Source organism: Alligator mississippiensis, chromosome 11 (assembly GCF_030867095.1).
Source record: "Alligator mississippiensis isolate rAllMis1 chromosome 11, rAllMis1, whole genome shotgun sequence".
NCBI classification, from domain to species: Eukaryota; Metazoa; Chordata; order Crocodylia; family Alligatoridae; genus Alligator; species Alligator mississippiensis.
The window spans coordinates 63,181,025-63,202,161 of NC_081834.1; positions in this window are offsets into that span (position 1 = coordinate 63,181,025).

Here is a 21,137-nt window from a genome sequence, read left to right on the forward strand (position 1 = left end):
TATGGACATGGCCTGAACTTTACTGATGGTCTTTGGAAGGGTGAGATCAGAGCACTTGGGATATTATGATGGCCTCTTCTCTGGAGGAGGGGATGTATGAGTTCTAGGTCAAATGATATAAAGGGTGTGAATTCCTTAAACTGGCAATTTTTTTCCCTGCTAAGAGCTGGCAAAGCCTGAGGGAGTCAGGTGGAGCTGAGGAACTGGTAGCAGAGTGGCTCAGGAGAAGCATGCTGAGCCCATAACCCAGAGGTCAGTCAATTGAAACCATCTTCTGCTAAATGCTTCCTATTTTCAGTTGGAGTACTGCATCTTGTTTTGGGCATCACACTTCAGGAGGGATATGGCCTGCATGGAGAGGGTCCAGAGGAGGAACACTTGAATGGTCAGGGGGCAGCAGGGCAGGCCCTATGAGGAAAGGCTACAGGACCTGAACCTGTTCAGGCTCCACAAGAGAAGGCTGCGAGGGGATCTGGTGGCTGTCTATAAACTTACTGGGGGGACCTGCGGAGAATGGAAGAGGCCCTGTTCCCCCGAGCACTACCCAGAGTACCAAGGAATAACGGCCACAAGTTGATTGAGAGTAGGTTCAGGCTAGACATCAGACCAGAAAGCACTACTTCACAGCACACCCTTCTGGAGTGGGTCCCTGTAGGGCAAGGCTCATCTCTGGGTGTGGGGGGAAGCTCCATGGTTCTGCCTCTGGGGTTGGACCCAAACCTTCCTCCTGGACTAAATTCACCACTTGCACATTAGGGATCCCCAACATGCAGATCCATCCATTTACTGTCCCAGGTGCTGTCTGGGATCTCTGCTCTGGGGATGGTGGACCCTAGGATTCCCCATTTCCAACACCATCAAAATACATTAAGGCCTACCATGGGAGCAGGGCCAGTGCCGGGAAGTCTTTCAGCCCATCCCCAGGCAGCGGCTCTTTTCTGCAGGAGGTAGAAGTGTGTGGTGCAGCCCTGCTGATCCTGGTTTTGCCAGAGATAGATGATACTGCTCAGCCCTGATGCTGACTGGTTCGCTCCCCTGGTGCTGCTCCATCACCAGGGCTGGGGCAGTGTCCTGTGGTAGCTGATGCTCAGAGCAGGGCAGAAAAGTTCATGTTTTGGGGTGAGGTCCTCTCCAGTCCTTCACTCATCATGGGGCCATGGGCAGCTGTATCACTAGTTACCCAGAGGCGGTGTTTCTGGGGGAGTAAGTACTACACTGCACACTCTCCTCCTGCCTCCCCAGGTAAGAGCCAGGGAGAACCCTGGGCTGGGAGATACTCTTATCCAGCTGGGAGACCAGAGATGAGCAGCTCCCTGCCTCAGTGCAACTCTGACCCTGCACATGGGCACCTACCCCAGCTGTCCTGCCCCTGGCACCCCCCTGAATGTTAGTGCCCTGCCTTGTCCGGTGTTAACATGAAGGGAAGGAAATGGGATACTCATCCTTTCCTGTCCTATAGGCTCCAGTTCCAGTCTGGTCCCAGTGACCAGATCCCTTCCTTCCCCATGCCCCTCTCAACCATTTGTGCACAGAGTGGGTGTCATAGGTGCTGGTCCCAAGGGTGGCTGCAAGGCCCCTGCTCTACCCTTGCTTCTCAGGCTTGCTTCACATAACTTTGCTTGCCATGTCATATTCTTATTACACCACTGGAAATGGAGGCTGCCCAAGGGATGCCTGATCCCATGCTACTGTTCAGGTGTCACCACTCAGCAACTTATTACATGGCTCCAAAAGTCTCTTTCACCCTGCCCATCCCTTGCAGACATTCAAGCCCCCCCCTGCTCCCAGCACTGAGCTTACTCTGGTTCCAACTCTGTCCTGATCCTGGGCCTGCTAAGACCATCATCCCCCACCATCTCAGTCCCTAAATCACCAGCTCCTAACTCAGCTCTCAGGCTGCCTCGTCTTAACTCCTGGGAGTGCAGGGTCTCCCTCTGCCTGTTGCTTGTTAAGGAGCTCCTTCCATGTCAGCAGCTGGGAGAGACTCCCTGCCCCAGCCCGGGCCCTGGGCTTATGTGCCAGTTAAGCCCCACCGCTGTCTGGCCAGGTCCCCCCTGCTTGCTGACTCATCTCCTTCCAGAGCCTCCTGTGTTCATAAAGTGACAGGTGGGCCCAGGGTTTCTTCCAGAGGCTCAGTGCTATCTTCACACCCCCATCTTCCCACATGCAACATCCACTTGTTCATTCCAGGTGGGACTGGAAGTGTGAGGAAGAGAAGCAGAGGGTAAGGGCACTGCAGAGGTCTCCTCAGTCTGGGCATTGGCCTGGGACTCGGGTGCCTGGGCTCAGAGCCCTGATCTGCCCTGACAAAGGCACTGGGTTGCTCTGGACCTCAGTTCCCACCTACAACAGGGGTGAAAGGCTCTGTCCAACTTCCTAGGGTATGTGCAGAAACACACAGTCCATGGGGAGCCATCAGGATCTCTGGGGCCATCAACACCTTTGAGGAATGTACTCTTTGTGAAGGGACCAGCCAAGGACCCCCATGGAGTATGTGTCCTGGAGATGGAGCTCCCCTGTTTGGGGTGGGTCCCTGTGGGACAGGGCTCAGTTCTCCATTTGGGGGAAAGCTCCATGGTTCTGGCTCTGGGGCTGGACTCAAACATTTATCCTGGACTAAATTCACCTTCTGCACCTGTGACATCCTGTCACAGGTTTGGGGCCTGGCCAACCCAAGCAGTCTTCAACTTCAAATCAGACCTTTGTTCCCTGGGCACACTTGCCCCACAGGAAATTTCTCAATGTAATACATTCCACACTCAACATCAGCCATCCACCCAGTCCCTCAAGGGGTAACACATGGGAAGAAGGAGCCTTGGGCTCACTCCTGCTCAGCCAACACATGCTCCTCCTTGTCAGGGCTCTGCTGCTCTGTTCTCAGCTCTCTGCTACCTGCTTCTGGCTTCCAGCTCACAGGAACCTGACCCTGTTTTCTCAGGTCTCTCTCCCTCACCCAGGTCCCTCTCACTTAGGTCTACCTCTGGGAATCTCTCTGTCCCCAATTCCATCCTGCCCTGTCTGTCCCTCTTTATGTGGCTCCTTTCCCCAGAAGCCCAACTCTGCTGCCTGGCTTCTTCTCTCAGGAGGTCTCTCCCTGGCTTCCCCTCCCTGGGAGCCATTTGTCTTCCTGCAACCACTGCTTATCTCCCCCAGCTGGCTCAGTCCTCCTGAGCAGCCTGTGATCAGGGTTACCGATGGCAGCTAGGCTGGAGCCTCTGCAACCTGTAGAGCACTCTCAGGCCCCTTGAGCTGGCAGATAGCTGCAGATCCCCAACACCCCCATAGACAGGTCCATCAGTTCAGTGGCTAGGGCTCTTGGCTGGGCTCTCAACTCTGGGGAGAGCTGCGCCCTGGGCTGCCCCCAGAAACACGTCACTTCAGTCAACACACAGGCCACCACGGGGCCAGGGAAGGTGCTGGAGTTTTCCTGCAGTCCTTTCCCAGGCAATGTTTTTTTACTGCAGTAGGGAGAAGTGTGTGGTGGAGCCCTGCTGAGCCTGGCTCTGCCTGGCGACGCGTGACAGTGCTCAGCCCTGCTGCTGTCTGGTCTGCTTGGGTGGGGGTGCCCAATCCCTGAGGCTGGGGCAGCATCCTGGGGAAGCTGATGCTCAGAGCTGAGGGCATCATCCCTGCCGAGCCTCCTGGGGTGGCTGTGTCCTGGACAGGGGGTGGACAATTGTGGGGTTGGGCCCAGTCAGCAGCTTTGTCTCTGCACAGAGGTGTGTTCTGCTTGGCAGGGTGTGGGACTGGGATGTCCCTATAGGAGAAGCTCCTTCTCCTCCTGTCTCCTGTGCATGACTTTGTCCCACTGTGGGGAAGATAGTGTCTGCCTTCCCCTCCATGAAGTTTGTGGAGCACAAAAACCACAGCCCCTTCCCCAAAGCCTTTGGGTGTCTGAGCCCCATCCTCCCCCTACAGTTTCTTTCTTTCCCAAGAGTCCCCTCACCAGCCCACAGGCTCTCTAGTGGGAGTTTGTACAGGCTCACCATGAGGCATTAGGGGGCTCCACTTCCCTTCCCTCATTCCTGCTCCAACCATGGGTTTAGGTGTCTAAGACCTTGTACTGCAGGTGGTTTTGACTACCCTGGTGCCCTGCATGACCAGCTGTGTGCATAGGCCCACATAGGCCTGGGGGAAGCCCTGTCTTACAGCTGTCTTCTCTCTTGGGGGCGCTTGCAGTGGGCACAAGATAAAGTAGTTGCATAGAGATCAGGTTGTGCAGACAGTAGTGGGCAGGGAGGGACCTGCTAATGAGATAAATCCCTGATGATGAAGAGGGTGATATCAGGGAGAGCAACAGCCCAGAGGAGATGGACAAACTCCCTCCAGACAGGGGGTACCACAGACAGGGCTCAGTGGAGACTGGGATATGGGGGCCTGCCTTTTCTATAGGCACCAGTTCCAGTCCGGTTCTAATGACCAAACCCATCCAGCCCTGTGTCCATCTTTGGTCCCTTTATGTAAAAGGGCAGCACACACTTTCCCCCTCTGTCTGCAGGGCTGGGTGGTCACAGGAGTCTGGGCAGCGGAGGCAGAGTGCAGATGGCCCCACTGTCTGAAAGCTGGTCTGGGATATGTGCATACGGGTCCTGACTTCGCTACAGATTCCCCATGTACCGCACTGCCCAGCACTGGACTTTCTGGGCCTCAGCTCCCAGCTGTGACGTGGAGAGAAAAACCCTGCCCACATGTGGAGGGTGTGAGGGGGAAACACAGATCGGGGGGGAGATAAGCTAGTGTTTGGGAGCCATGTAGGCATCTTGGAGGGGTGGCTGGGTGATAAGCTGAGATAGCTTTGGGGTGGGGCTTCACCCCTGGAGTAGGTCCCTGTGATCAAAACTTTGACTCAATTGTGGATATGAGCCAGGGGCTTTTCCCCTCCATCCAACCATCATGGGGCCATTGCAATTCCTGGGAGAGTCCTGCAGCCCAATGCCAGGCACGGACTCTTTGCTCAAACAGGGACAGATGTGGAGCAGAGCCCTACTGAGAATGGCTTTACCTGGCAACAGATGATGCTGATAAGCCCTGAGGTTGACTGATCCCCTCAGCTGTGGCTGCCCAGTTCCTCAGCCTGGGTCAGCCTCCTGGGGGAGCTGATGTTCAGAGCTGAACAGAGACCTTCTTATTTTGGGGGGAACCGACAGGTTCTCAGCTCTGTCTCCTGTGCAGCGATGGGGATAAATCAGATCCTGGGGGCTGTGCTGCTGACACTGATGGTGCTAAGACCCCACGTGGCTCATTGCACAGAATCTGCAGGTGAGTAGAGACCTATGACCCCTGCGGAGCCTCTTTCTGGACTGGGGTTGGGAGATGGGTCCCCACAGGCTCTGTCAAGGCAGCACAAGGTGGCATGATGTTATCTGGGCCAGTGAGATGATGCTGCTGAGGCAGAGGGAGGCATCAAATGCCTTTGAAAACTTTGGATCTTTGAAAACTTTGGATCTTTGAAAACTCTTGGCGCTCTGGTGTAGTGCCCGAAGACTGGAAGAAGGCCAGTGTGGTGCCTATCTTCAAGAAAGGGAGGAAAGTGGATCCGGCTAACTATAGGCCCATCAGCCTGACTTCTATCCTGGGGAAGATCTTAGAAAAGTTTATTAAAGAGGCCATCCTTAATGGACTGGCCGACACCAACATCTTAAGGGATAGCCAGCACGGGTTTGTTGTGGGTCGGTCTTGCTTGACCAATCTCATTTCCTTCTACGACCAGGTGACCTATCACCTGGACAAGGGAGAAGAGATTGATGTCATATATCTTGACTTCAAAAAAGCCTTCGATCTGGTGTCCCATGATCACCTCTTGGAGAAACTGGCCAATTGTCGCCTTGGGTCCTCCACGATCCACTGGCTGGAAAATTGGCTCTGTGGTCGGACCCAGAGGGTAGTAATTGATGGAAGTCACTCATAATGGTGTCCTGTGACCAGTGGGGTCCCCCAAGGCTCTGTCCTTGGACCCATACTGTTCAACATCTTCATTAATGATGTGGACACTGGAGTCAGAAGCGGACTGGCCAAGTTCGCCGATGACACCAAACTTTGGGGCAAAGCATCCACACCAGAAGACAGGTGGGTGATCCAGGCTGACCTGAACAGGCTCAGCAAGTGGGTGGACAAGAATCTGATGGTGTTCAACGCCGATAAATGCAAGGTTCTCCACCTTGGGAAGAAAAACCCTCAGCATCCTTATAGGCTCGGCAGTGCTTTGTTGGCTAGCACTATGGAAGAAAGAGACTTGGGGGTCATCATTGACCACAAGATGAACATGAGCCTGCAATGCGATGCTGTGGCTAGTAAAGCGACCAAAACGCTGGCTTGCATCCATAGATGCTTCTCAAGCAAATCCCGGGATGTCATTCTCCCCCTGTACTCGGCCTTAGTGAGGCCGCAGCTGGAGTACTGCATCCAGTTTTGGGCTCCACAATTCAAAAAGGATGTGGAGAAGCTTGAGAGAGTCCAGAGAAGAGCCACGCGCATGATCAGAGGTCAGGGAAGCAGACCCTACGATGACAGGCTGAGAGCCCTGGGGCTCTTTAGCCTGGAAAAGCGCAGGCTCAGGGGTGATCTGATGGCCACCTACAAGTTTATCAGGGGTGACCATTAGTATCTGGGGGAACGTTTGTTCACCAGAGCGCCCCAAGGGATGGCGACTAGGTCGAACGGTCATAAACTACTACAAGACTGTTTCAGACTGGACATAAGGAAGAATTTCTTTACTGTCCAAGCCCCCAAGGTCTGGAACAGCCTGCCACTGGAGGTGGTTCAAGCGCCTTCATTGAACACCTTCAAGACGAAACTGGATGCTTATCTTGCTGGGATCTTATGACCCCAGCTGACTTCCTGCCCTTTGGGCGGGGGGCTGGATTCGATGAACTTCCGAGGTCCCTTCCAGCCCTAATGTCTATGAAATCTATAAAATCTATGAAATCTATGAAAATCAATGGTAGAGAGGCAGCAGGGTCCCATAGGTGAAGGGATGGAGGTGGACATGAGCAGTACAGTCAGAGCAGTGCTCAGGGCAGAAGCGAGGTGGAAGTAGGGGCTGCAGTTCTGTCTGGGTCCCACTGTCCCACTCCCCTAACATTCATGCAAGTGGTTATAGAGGCACAGGGCAGACATTAGGACCCTGAGGCAGTGCATGGCTGGAGAGAGGTGAGGGGTGCAGGAGACTCCAGGTAGGCAGGACCCTGCTCAGCTATGGGTGTGGCCAGCACCCTGTGGCAGAAAGCCACCTTTGTTTCTCCCCCAAAAATTCTGCTCTGTGACAATTTGGTTAGGATGGGCCCTGCAGAGGATACACAACTTTACCCTATCTCTTTGGGTAACCTGAGCTGGATACATTCCTGAGGGAGGGGGGAAACCTGCTCCCTCTGCCTACGAAATCACATACCTGGGTGAGGGGCTTCCTTCCTGGTGGGCTAGAGACTGCCCAGCAACTAGTGATGTATTTCAAATTGGTTGGCTGACAGCCAACAGGTGCTGGCTTCCATTGGACCAGGTAAATGAGGTCACAAGAGCTATATAAGTTAAGGACTGCCCAGGAGGAGTGAGCGGCAGCCATGTGGGAGACTCAGAGAAGAGCTGTACCATCTGAAACTGGCTCTCTCTCTCAAAACTCATGAACAAGGAACTGCCTGCCTCCAGAGGGAATCTCCACCTGCCTCTGGATGATACTCATGAGTAAGCTACCTGAAGTCTAACTGGATATGTAGCTTTGCAGTAACTCAGATGCGAAATCAAAGGCTACCCCAGCCACAGGAGTTTGCTCTATGGGATGGCTCTGATATTGCTCTACCCTGTACCCTATTCTAACCCTACCCTCTGTAACCAATAAAGTTCTCCTTTGTACCTAGTGTGCAAGACTTATTGGGAGTGGGTCTAGATTATGCCTTGGGGTCCCCTCAGTTTGGCTGACTAAGGGAGACCACTACTTGTGCTTCTGCCTGAGGGAAGCATCCCAACCTCTTGAAGTTAATCAAGTCCCCTAGAGGGCTACTAGACCTGTGTTTCACAGGGTGTGCAGAGCCAGAATTAAGTCCAGAGCCCTGGGTGGTGGCAGTGGAAACCCCAGGCTAGCGGGTGTGCTCCAGGAAGGGGTCGGTCAGACGTGAGGCACCCCAGGAAGACACTCATAGCCTGGAAGATGGTCAGGCACAGTGAGGTGGGTGGCTCAACACAGGAGCGCCCCCTAGATGCCCACCACATGTGGTTTTAGAGGTGGGATCCGACAACCCGCTACACTGAAGGCATAATCTGGGGAAGGGAATAGAGTCACTGAAAACTCTTAAGCAAACAATTTCTAATTTGGCATCGGGTCAACTGGACAGTGCAGATAGCTAGGATGGCTGACAAGTGTGACCACATGATGGGGGCCGACTTGAGAGAGCTGGTGAAAGAGAGAGGCCTCCCAGTGAGGAAGGAGCAAAAAAAAGACCTGATTAAGATTCTGTGTGATAATGATCAGGCCTCAACATCTCCTCCATGCCTCCAATCAGCAACTGCTGCAGGCTCTGACGGGTCACCCTCTGAGTGGGAGGTCCAGAAACTCCAGCTGCAGCTGGAAGCTGAAGAGCACAAGCTCAAGCATGAGCTAGAGCTGAAAAGGATGGAGCTGGAGGCCCAGCATCAGCATGAGAAGGAACAGCTAGAGTTGAAAAGGATGGAGCTAGTGGAGAGGGCAGCAAAGCGCAAAGCAGAGGCCAAAGAGGCAAGGCTGAAATGTGAGCATGAGCTTGAAGTAATCCAAATGCAGGCAAATGCTAACACAAAGTGTGCCCAGCCAGCACTAGATGTATCCCCCAGACTGAACACCCCAATCTTCTCTCACTACAAAGCTGGGGATGATCCAGAAGTGTTCCTAAGCATCTTCGAAAACCAGACGTGCCGATGGAAGTTGCCAAAGGAAAAGTTCATGAAACACATGGCTGCTCTGGTCAAGGGCAACATGCCTGTGGTCCTGAACAGCCAGACCTCAGATGCAGCAGATAACTATGACGTCTTTAAAAATGCCGTGTCTTCAAGGTTCAAGTTAGGACCAGATTATTTCTAGAAAAAATTCTGGAATAATTGCCCATAACCTGAGAAGACAATGGCAGATTTTGCAGCCCTGGTGTGGGATGCACTCCTTAAATGGGCAGACGGAGCCAAGGCTGACAATTTAGAGAAGGCACTACACTTCATGGCACTGGACCAATTTTATTACTGCTGTCCGAGGGAGATTAAAAACCTAGTCGAAGACAGGGCCCCCAAAACCACCCAAGAGGCCACTGAAATTGTGAATCAGCTGTTGCTAAATAATAAGGGGCCAGACAAAAAGCCTACCTACTTTGGGAAGGAACAGAAAGGGTAACAAAGAGGGGGGAAGGGAGGACCAGGTCCAAAAGGGGAAAGAGGGCCACCTCCTGTTGAGAGCAAGGCAGCCTCAGATTTGGACAAACCACCCAATTTGGAAAAGAGGGAGTGCTATAACTGCGGGGAGCCGGGCCACATCAAGCCCATCTGCGCAAAGCTAAGCACCAAACTCAAGCCCGTCAGACATGCAACAGCTGTAAGCAGTGAGGAGGGAGACCCAAGCCACTCTGAGGGGCGTGCCTGTTGCTACAGGGTTACAAACCCAGAGGAGGTGACGGCCTTCCACCGGACTAAGATAATGGTAAATGGGAGAACCCTTGTTGGGGAACCAGACACAGGGTCCAGTGTGTCATTAATCAATGCCAACCTTGTTTCACGTGCAGATATAGTCCCAGGGAGGACCCTTGCCATTCAAGGGGTGGGGTCCCCGCCATTTGAAGTACCAGTAACCCGTCCCCCCATCAAGTGGAGAGGCTGCAGGATGTGCATAGACCTGGGTGAGCTGGAAGGGGCTCCTGTCCCCATCCTGATGGAACGTGATCTTATGGAGCTAGACTACCTGCACAGGGAGGAGGGCCACCTCCTAGAGCTAGAGCCCTACTGAGTTAATGTGGTGACTTGTCAAAAGAGCCGAAAGGCTAAGGTGGGGGGAGTGGAAACTTCCCAGGCCCTGGTCACCCAATTGGCTATGGAGAAAGAGCAGGAGGAAGGAGAGACTCAGACTCCCTCTGAGTGAAAGCAGCCCCCGGCCATTGAGGAAACCAGCGACCTCACATGGGCAGGCAGTGGACACGCCAGCGGCTGCAGGTGAACTTCTATTGGCCCAGGATTGCCCAGAATGTGACAGATTACTTCAGATCTTGCGAGATGGGCCAGTGGACGGGCAAAAGTGGGGAGAAGAGAAAGGCTCCATACAGCCCCTCCCTATCATTGATCAACCCTTCCACAGAGTGGGGATAGACATTGTGGGACCGCTGAGGCATAAGACTCTTAGAGGGAAGAAATACATCCTGATTCTAGTGGATTTGGCAACTCAGTACCCGGAGGCAATTGCCTTGACCTCCACCGAGGCACCTGTAGTTGCTGATGCCCTAACCAAGATCTTCTTCCAGCTGGGTTTTCCCCCCGAGATCCTGACTGACCGGGGTGGGAACTTCCTGGCGGAGGTGATGAATTGCCTGTGGGAATGCTGTGGGGTGAAACATCTCAAGACCACAGCCTACCACCCTCAGACAAATGGGCTCATAGAAAGGTTCAATGGGACCTTGAAAGGGATGCTAAAGGCCTATGTGGACTCTAATCCCAATGCCTGGGATGAGAAACTGCCACATTTGCTCTTTGCCTTTAGGGAGGTGCCCCAGGAGTTCAGTGGGTTCCCACCCTTTGAGTGTTCAGAAGGCAAGTTAGGGGTCCTCTTGATTTGGTGAGAGAAGAGTGGGAAGGGAAAACCTCTTCCACCAAGGCCTCTGTGGTATAATACAAGCTCAGCTTTCATCGGAAGCTAACTGACATGATGAAGGTGGCACGACACTCCCTGGGACAGGCCCAGGAGAAACAAAGCACCTGGTATGATGAAAAGGCTCACTTACCTACCTTTGAATGAGGTGATAAATTCACAGTTTTCCTGCCACTAAAGACAGACAAGCTGCAAGCAGCTTGAGAAGGTCCTCATGTCATCCTGGACAATCTGGATGATGTGACCTGTGTAGTGGCCAGGAGTGGGAAAAAGCCTAAGACAGTTCATGTGAACATGTCTAAACCATACTTTAATAGAAGTGATTTCCTCAGTAGAAGGATCACTGGAGTATCCAGAGGAGCCAGTCACGTACTTTGACTGGGATGGAGAGGCAGGAATAGAGGAACTCCACCTGCCGGACCATCTGCCCTCCCAGGACAAGGACAAGCTGCTCACAGCACTCAAAGACTTTGGGACAGTGTTCTCCAACAAACCAGGTAAAACAGACCTGGCAGTTGTGGAAATAAGTTTAACCAGGCCTCTTACTTGACTAAGAGGAGAGACAAAGAGAGAGAAAGAGAAGAGAAAAAGATGCTGATGCCATGTGTTTCAAAATGTTCTAAGATAAGAAAACACCTTCATGCCTTGTTTGGTCTTGATATATTAAGCTCTGTGTGCAGATTTTAACCTCCTCCTCTCCTTCGAACCAGAAGCTGATAACTGTTCCCAAAACAGTGTTTTTTTTCTGAAAAAGTAAACTGCTTATGTGTGACAAACGAATGATCAACATCTTTCTGTTTCTCTCAAGTTTGCTTTGTCTGAACCCTGCATCTTTTCTTGCTGTCTAAACTATAAATACACTTGTAAACTTGTAGAGGTCAGAGTTCCTTTGAGAGCTCTCCCTGTGATCACTTGTATAGCTTTAAATAAACCTAGATGGCTCTGCCAATTCTGATACAACCACAACGTGGTTTGATTTCTTCCACAATTTGGTGCCGTGACTCGGATAGAGACACCTGGAGTGATTGATTGAGATACAGACCGTCTCCTCACTGATGCCCTGGCTAGCCAAACTAAGGTAAGAGACCTTTTGAAGTCTCTACTGGGGCTTTTCAGTGAGAGGCTGCCTGTGTGTCTTCCTGTTCACTGCTTGAGGCTTACCCTATCCGACCCTTTTGCTGCCAGAATTGTCAGACCCACTATGTAAGTAGGAACTGTGAGTAGAAAAGAGTAAAGAAACTGTGTTGCTGTTGTCAGTGAATGTGTTTCCCCGTGTGAATTAAGTTCTGTAAAGAACTATGAGGTCTTTCTGAAGCTAGGAGTGGAAACCTTGTGCAGCCACCCCGAGGACGCCAGACTTGTTCTGTGTGCTCTTCGAAAGCAAGGGTGCAAGGTGGAAACTCTTAGACTGAAGGAGATCAGGGTTGTGTGTCGAATTTTCCCTACCTCCACTCTCATGAATGAGCCGTGTCTAACAGTTAGTAACTGCATTGTGTGCCGGTGCTATGGAATCTTGTCTTTGGACATTAGCCACAGTATTCCTGTGCCGCTAGCAAATCTCACGACCTGACCGGACACCCTCAATAAGCCTCTCCTGTGTGAAAGACCTGTGTGAATTGAGCTTAAAGACATGGGGAGCAGAGGGTCTAAAGACGTACAGGCTCTGCCAAAAGGGATACGCCCTGTTATAACAGCTCTTTTTGAAGCAAGATATCATTGTCCTGACTAAGAGCCCTTGTAATACACTTATTATTCCTGTAAAGAAACCTGGAAAGAATACCTATAACTTTGTACAAGACCTCCATGCAGTAAATTCTGCAGTTTTACCTGCTTTTCCTGTTGTACCAAATCCAGCCACTATCTAGTCCTGTATTCCTCCTAATGCCTGTTATTTTACTGTTGTTGACTTGTGTTCTGCATTTTTCTCTATCCCTATATACCCTGATAGCCAGTTTTTCTTTGCATTCACCTATCAGGGACTTCAGTATACCTGGACTTGATTGCCCCAAGGCTATACTGAATCCCCTTCTCTTGTTTCTCAAATATTGAAGAATTTAGATGACATAATATTTTTAAAAAATTCAGTGCTTGTGCAGTACGTTGATGATCTGCTCTTAGCATCTACCTCCCTTAAAGCCTGTAATGCTGATTCTTTAACTCTCCTCACCTCTCTTGCCCTAAAAGGCCATAAGGCATCTAAAGAAAAGCTACAATTTTGTCTCCCTTGTGTTCACTATTTGGGTCATGATATTTCCGCTGAAGAATGACTGCTTTCGTCTTCCAGGATAGAAGCTATTCTTAAAATCCCTAGACCAACTGCTGTGTCCCAAATATGTACATTCCTAGGCATGGCTGACTACTGCTGCCAGTGGATGCTTGGCTATGCCTCTATAGTCAAGCCACTGCAAAACCTGACTCTTGTTAATACCCCTGAGCCTTTGCCCTGGACCTCAGCGGCTGAAGCCGCTTTTGCCTCTATTAAACAAGCTCTGTCACAAGCTCCTGCCCTAGGAATTCCTGATTATACTAAACCCTTAATTCTTTTTTTGTCATGAAAAAGATGGATTTGCACTTGCTGTGCTCACTCAAGCACATGGAGACAAGCACCGTCCCATTGCTTATTATAGCTCTGCTCTTGACTCAGTTGCAGCTGGACTTCCTCCATGTCTTTCATGCTGTAGCTGCAGCTGCTATTACTGTAGAACTGTCCTCTACCCTTGTATTAGATTCTCCCCTTACTGTCACTGTCCCACACGCTGTAGCAGCCCTTTTACTAAAAACTAAAACTCAACACCTTTCAAATGCTAGATTGACTAAGTATGAAATTTTGCTTCTTTCTGCTGGAAATATTATTTTAACCAGATGCCCTGTTTTAAACCCTGCCTCCATGTTGCCTACTCCTTCAGAACCCCACGATTGTATTGCTGTTACTGCCCACCTAACAATGCCCTGCACTGATCTAAAGGACACCCCCTTGCAAAACCCAAATCTAGTATTTTATGTTGATGGATCGTGTCAAAGAAACTCAAAAGGTTCTCTTGTTGCAGGATATGCAGTATGTTCCCAATATGATGTTATAGGAAGCCATCACTTGCCCAATGTGTATTCAGCTCAAGTTGCTGAGCTTGTGGCCCTTGCCAGGGCTTGCACCCTAGCCTCTGGTACCTCTGTTAATATTTACACTGATTCTCGCTATGCCTTTGGTATTGTACACAATTATGGTCAACTTTGGAAGGAAAGAGTCTTCCTTGCGTCAGGAGGTGCCAAATTAGTAATGGTTCATATGTAAATGCCTTGTTAAATGCTTTACAGTTACCTTCTGCTGTTGCTATTATTCAATGCCAAGCTCACCAGAACCCTTATGATGATGTTACACGTGGGAATGCTCTGGCAGACTCTGCTGCCAAAGCTGCGGCCATTTCCACTCCTCAGGCTACACCTGTGTTTTTGTCTATCTTGACTAACCAGTCTCCATTGGCAAGTCTTCATGACGTTGCCCTCCTCCAAGATCAGGCTCCAGAGCCAGAAAAATGTACGTGGAGGCTGGCTGGGTGTTTGTTACACCCTGACCATTTGTGGCGCTCCCCGGACGGCCGCCTGGTTGCCCCAGTTGTCCTTCTTCCCTATCTTGCTCACATACACCACGGAATAGCACATGTGAGCAAAGGGGGGGATGAGAGAAGCTGTTAAGCTTGGTTGGTTTGTGCCAACTTTTTCATCTGTGGCTCAACAATACTGTTATACCTGCCCTATTTGTCAAGCCCATAATGTGGGAAAACCTGTAAAAACAAAAAAGGCAGCACATCCCACACCTTGGGGGATAAAATAGATTTTATTCAAATGCAGAAATGTTGTTCTTATGAATATGTTCTTGTTATTGTATGTATGTTTTCTGGAGGGGTAGAAGCTTACCCATGTGCAAAAGCTGATACCACCACTGTGAGCTAAAAGTTGCTCAGAGACTTTATTCCAAGGTTTGGTATTCCTTTATCCACAAACTCCGATAGAGGAACTCATTTTACTGGGCAGATAATGAAAGAAGTCTGCAAAGTCCTGCAAATCCAGCAGAACTTTCATTGCCCATACCATCCACAGGCCTCGGGACAAGTGGAACGCCAAAATGGCATTTTAAAAAACAAAGTGGCCAAAATTTGTGCTGAGACTCACTTGAAATGGCCAGATGCACTTCCCATAGCCCTTATGAAAATGAGATGTACTGTCAATCGAAAGACTGGACTTAGCCTACATGAAATCCTGATGGGAAGACCCATGAGGCTCCCTGCCTCACCACCTGTTGCCTCCCACTTTTGCGATATACATTTACTTGATGATACTACTCTAGACTACTGTACAGCACTACTGAAGTGTGTTAAGGCTTTTCATTCACAGGTACAAGCAGCTTTCCCCAAGGAACCAGATTAGCCATGCCAGTCCATCCTGCCTGGTGACTGGGTCCATGTAAAAGTCCATCAACGGAAGTCATCGCTGGAACCCCGCTGGAAAGGCCCATTGCAGGTACTCCTGACAACCAACACTGCAATAAAGTGTCAAGGACTCCAACCGTAGATCCATGCTTCACACACTAAGAAAATATCAGCCCCGTTAGACTTAGAGTCTCCTCCATATCAACCTTGTAATCAGCCTCCACAGACTAGTAGTGAGCCTAGCACCTGCCAACAGGAGAGCTCAAGACCAGTAGTGAGCCAAGTGCCTACTGGCAAAGAGGATTTGCCACTACAGAGTAAAGACGATTTACTGCTAAAGAACGAAGAAAATGTACCCCAACGACACCACTATGCCCTTCGGGAAAGGAAAAAGGCCTCTACCTAGTTCCTGATTCCTTAGTTAGTCGTGACTTGAGTACTTCTCAGTCTTTCCTTTTGGATCATCTTATATGAACTTAAAGACTCACTAGCTAAACAGAAACTTTGTAAATCAGACTAGATTTCAAACCAGGTCAAAAAGATCACTCCCACACTGGCATGCTCACCAAAACGGTTTTCTTCAACTGTCTTATTAATATGCAAAGGATTTTAATGTTTCTAAATGTTGGGTATGTTCCCACTTGCTTCCTAGTACAATGACAGGGGTGCCCATGACTGCTTTATCCCTTAAGTGGAACGACTTTTGTGATATGTATGACCCACAGGACAACTACAGTGAGTGCCCAGGATTTTGGTCAAATCAGACCTTTTCCCAATGTCTTCCTCCCTCTTCTGATCCTGCTCCATTTCCATGTATCCAGTTAGCCAGAAAAGTTCCTGGATATAATGGTTCCAGATGGGTAGGAACTAGTACCTGTAATTATACTATTGATTGTTCTTCAATGAACAATAATGTGCACCTTGAAATTAAGGGATATGGAAAGATAACATTTAACTGTTCAGCATGGGCACCAACCATCATGTTAAATAGTACTCATGCTTAAAACAGGAAATGGGTGGCATATAATGGAACTTATTATATTTGCGGAGATCGTGCATATTTTTGGTTGCCTGGCAACTGGTCAGGATCATGTTATATTAGATATATTAGACCAGCTATTCAACATCTGTCTTCCCTTCCTTGCAGAGCAGTAAGGGAAAAAAATGGGAAATCACTGAAGAAGAATGATTTGGTGCTATAATGTTTCCTATGTGTGGTGTGGCCAGGACCATTAAAAAAATAAGATTCTTAGCTAATATATTAGAACAAGTAAGTAATGATACTGCAGATTCTTTAGACCAACTGTCCTGAGAGATGGTAGCATTGCGAACCATGGTTTTGCAAAATTGTGTGGCTCTAGACTTCAGTATATCCAGTAAAGGAGGAGTCTGCGCTTTAATAGGTAAAGAATGTTGTACTTATATTCCCGATAACTCAGAAGAAATTCATTTAATAGATTTCATAGACATTAGGGCTGGAAGGGACCTCGGAAGATCATCGAGTCCAGCCCCCTGCCCAAAGGGCAGGAAGTCAGCTGGGGTCATAGGATCCCAGCAAGATAAGCATCCAGTTTGCTCTTGAAGGTGTTCAATGAAGGCGCTTGAACCACCTCCAGTGGCAGGCTGTTCCAGACCTTGGGGGCTCGGACAGTAAAGAAATTCTTCCTTATGTCCAGCCTGAAACAGTCTTGTAGTAGTTTATGACCGTTCGACCTAGTCGTCATCCCTTGGGGCGCTCTGGTGAACAAACGTTCCCCTAGATACTGGTGATCACCCCTGATAAACTTGTAGGTGGCCATCAGATCACCCCTGAACCTGCGCTTTTCCAGGCTAAAGAGCCCCAGGGCTCTCAGCCTGTCATCGTAGGGTCTGCTTCCTTGACCTCTGATCATGCGCGTGGCTCTTCTCTGGACTCTCTCAAGCTTCTCCACATCCTTTTTGAATTGTGGAGCCCAAAACTGGACGCAGTACTCCAGCTGCGGCCTCACTAAGGCCGAGTACAAGGGGAGAATGACATCCCGGGATTTGCTTGAGAAGCATCTATGGATGCAAGCCAGCATTTTGGTCGCTTTACTAGCTGTAGCATTGCACTGCAGGCTCATGTTCATCTTGTGGTCAATGATGACCCCCAAGTCTCTTTCTTCCATAGTGCTAGCCAACAAAGCACTGCCGAGCCTATAAGGATGCTGCGGGTTTTTCTTCCCAAGGTGGAGAACCTTGCATTTATCGGCGTTGAACACCATCAGATTCTTGTCCACCCACTCGCTGAGCCTGTTCAGGTCAGCCTGGATCACCCGCCTGTCTTCTGGTGTGGATGCTTTGCCCCAAAGTTTGGTGTCATCGGTGAACTTGGCCAGTCCGCTTCTGACTCCAGTGTCCACATCATTAATGAAGATGTTGAACAGTATGGGTCCAAGGACAGAGCCTTGGGGGACCCCACTGGTCACAGGACACCATGATGAGTGACTTCCATCAATTACTACCCTCTGGGTCCGACCCCGGAGCCAATTTTCCAGCCAGTGGATCGTGGAGGACCCAAGGCGACAATTGGCCAGTTTCTCCAAGAGGTGATCATGGGACACCAGATCGAAGGCGTTTTTGAAGTCAAGATATATGACATCAATCTCTTCTCCCTTGTCCAGGTGATAGGTCACCTGGTCGTAGAAGAAAATGAGACTGGTCAAGCAAGACCTACCCACAACAAACCCGTGCTGGCTATCCCTTAAGATGTTGGCATCAACCAGTCCATGAAGGATGGCCTCTTTAAGAAACTTTTCTAAGATCTTCCCCAGGATAGAAGTCAGGCTAATGGGCCTATAGATAGCCGGTTCCACTTTCCTCCCTTTCTTGAAGATAGGCACCACATTGGCCTTCTTCCAGTCTTCGGGCACTACACCAGAGCGCCAAGAGTTTTCAAAGATCCGTGCTAGAGGCTGGGCTATGATGCTTGCCAGCTCCTTGAGTACCCTGGGGTGAAGATTGTCAGGGCCGGCTGACTTGAAGGTATCCAGCTTCTCAAGATGTTCCTTCACAATGTCAGCATTAATGGAGGTCAGGGGATCACCCTCAGCCGGACTTCCCTGTCCCATAGCGGGCATGGGCGTCCCATGGGACTGATGAAAGACTGACGCAAAGTACCTATTTAATATGTTGGCTTTTTCCTGGATGTCAGTTGTCAGTTGCCCCATCTGGTTCAGCAGGGGTCCCACGTTGCCCCTGCTTTTCCTCCGGCTCCCTACATATCTGAAAAAGGACTTTTTATTGTCCTTGATGCTCAAAGCTAGGTGGAGTTCAGTTTCAGCCTTGGCTTTCCTGGTATGCTCCCTACAGGACTGGACCAGTGCAGAATAATCCTCCTTGGAGGTGACTCCCATCCTCCATCCTTTGTAGGCCTTACTTTTTAGCCTCAAGAGGTCTGCTAGGTCCCTGGAGAGCCAGGGGGGCTGCTGTGCCCTCTTGCTGCCTTTCCTCCGAGATGTAATAGACTTAGTTTGTGCATTGAGGATTGCTCCCTTGAGGAGCAAACACTCTTCTTGAACTCCCCTCTCCCTGTGGTCATGGTCCCTTAAGGCCTCACTGACAAGCCTCCTGAGCTTGTCAAAGTCGGCTTTCCTGAAGTCAAGGACTTGCGTGTTGCTGACTGACTTGCCAGCTTTTCGGCAGATGGTGAAGGTGATCAACTCGTGGTTGCTGTCACCCAGCTTCCCATCGATCTCTAGGTTGCCGACTAGGTCATCCCCAGTAGCCAGTACCAGGTCGAGCAGCACTTTGCCTCTCGTTGGCCCATAGACTTCTTGAGTCAGGTAGAGGTCATCCACGCATGAGAGGAAGCTTTGTGACCGCTCAGATTTTGCTGAGCGATCCTCCCACGAGATGTCTGGGTAATTGAAGTCACCCATGACAACCATGGTCCTGGAGCATGCTGCCTCAGCCAGTTCCTGGGCAAACTCCTGTTCAAACTCAGGACTTTGGGTGGGAGGTCTGTAATAGACTCCCACCATTGTGTCCCCTGTGCCGTGTTCCCCATGGATTTTAACCCAGAGGGTCTCCAGCCGTCCACCCTGGCTGCCAATATTGGGTTGCAGGGATGTGTAGCTTTCCTTAACATAGAGAGCTACACCCCTGCCTCTTTTCTCTACACGATCCCTCCTGTACAGGGTATAGCCATCTATCCCCGTGGTCCAGTCATGGGTGGAGTCCCACCAGGTCTCTGTTATCCCTATGACATCATAATTATTTGCTCTGAGCAGGAGGATGAGCTACTCCTGCTTATTCCCCAAGCTCCTGGCATTGGTGTACAGGCAGGCAAGTGTCCTTCCTTGCCCACAGATTTTACCAGGGCTGGGGCAGGGCTGGGCTCCCTTGAGTGCCGTGATCCACTGGCTTTGCAAGGATTGCTCAGTGGGCCAGCAGTGGCGGTAGTCCCCCCGTCCCCCAGCGGGCTCAGTTTAAAGCCCAGTGGAGCAGGTCAGCCAGTCTGGCTGAGAAGAGCCTCCTCCCTAGGGGAGAGAGGTGGAGGCTGTCATTACCCAATGATTTTTAGTGCCTCAGCACACTGGAATTTTCTCGCCACATGGAGCTTTCTTTGCACGGTGGATTTCTCAGCTGCAGGGAGAAATCCCCGGTGCAAAAGAGTTCCCACCATTCATATGCAAATTAGTGTCCCACTATTGGTTAGTTCTAAATTATTCCTACGTGGTGGCTGGCGGCTCGCTAGCCGTATAAAAGGTAAGAGCAGTTTCCGCGCAAGTTGAAGGAGGTCTTCACTACCATCTCGTGGGGAACTCGAAGCATGCTGTGGAGCCTAGCAAACTCCACATGTGTGTCTTGGAGGAGAATTTAGGGGCCTGATCAGTCTCTAAGCCCTTCCCATTATTGGTTTTGAGATATATATATATATATATATTGTGACGTACCCCCGTGTTAAGCGCTCATGGAGTCGTCCTTCAACGACTCATCCTGGTTCGGTTCGGTGTGGTTCGCAAGAGATCTCATCCCCTGTTTGTTTTGCAACTGTAATTCAAGCAAGTTATCTTCCTGCACTGCGACCATCGGCAGTGTAAGTAAAGTTTTCTTTTACAACCAATACGCTTCTGTGCCTAACTCTATTCCATCGTGGAAAAAAAACCCACCTTGCAGTCCGGGTTACTGGCCATAGCCTTAGACCGCCGCTCGGCCCCGACATGGCGTCATGGACAGGATACGGGGAAGACACGATGGAATTTGAGTTAGTGAAAAACTGCCCTTGGCGCAGTGGGAAACGGCACGTAACAGATGCTGAAGCACTAGAGGCACATATTGCCTATCATCAGGCGGGCAGAACGGGTGAAAGGCTCATCAGTGGCTACTTTTCGCTGAAGGGAGAAGAGAGGGAAGCACATCTTCACCCCGGAGCTTTCGGGTGTGTGATGGGTGGAGAGCGGGTCTTATTCAGATCCCGAGAGGAAGGGGGCACCGTATCCTCCGTCCGAGTGAGACCGGCAGGCACAGCAGACCCGACCTTCGACCCAGAGTATGCCCGCTGCCTGCGATATGTGCAGGAGACGGAAGACCAGTTCAGTCCCCAAGCAGTGTTATCTAGATTGAGGAGCCGCGAGCTCCTGTCCGATCTCTGCGAGAGTTCGGAGACAGTGTGTGCGGTGGGGCTGGAAATTTCGGGGGACCCCCACTTGGTTACACCCCTGGAGACCCTGGCAGTGTGGGTGGTGGCCTCCAACATCACCCTGCACCTGCCAGACCGGGACCTCACCAAAGCGCTCCAGCGCTATGGTGTCCTCACCAGCCCCTGGCACAGGCTGACCATGGGGAGTAGGGACCCCAAGCTGAGACATGTCCTGTCCTTTCGGAGGCAGGTGTTCATGCTCCTCACAGGTGGCACCCAGAAACTGCCTCCCTCCTTGACCTTTATG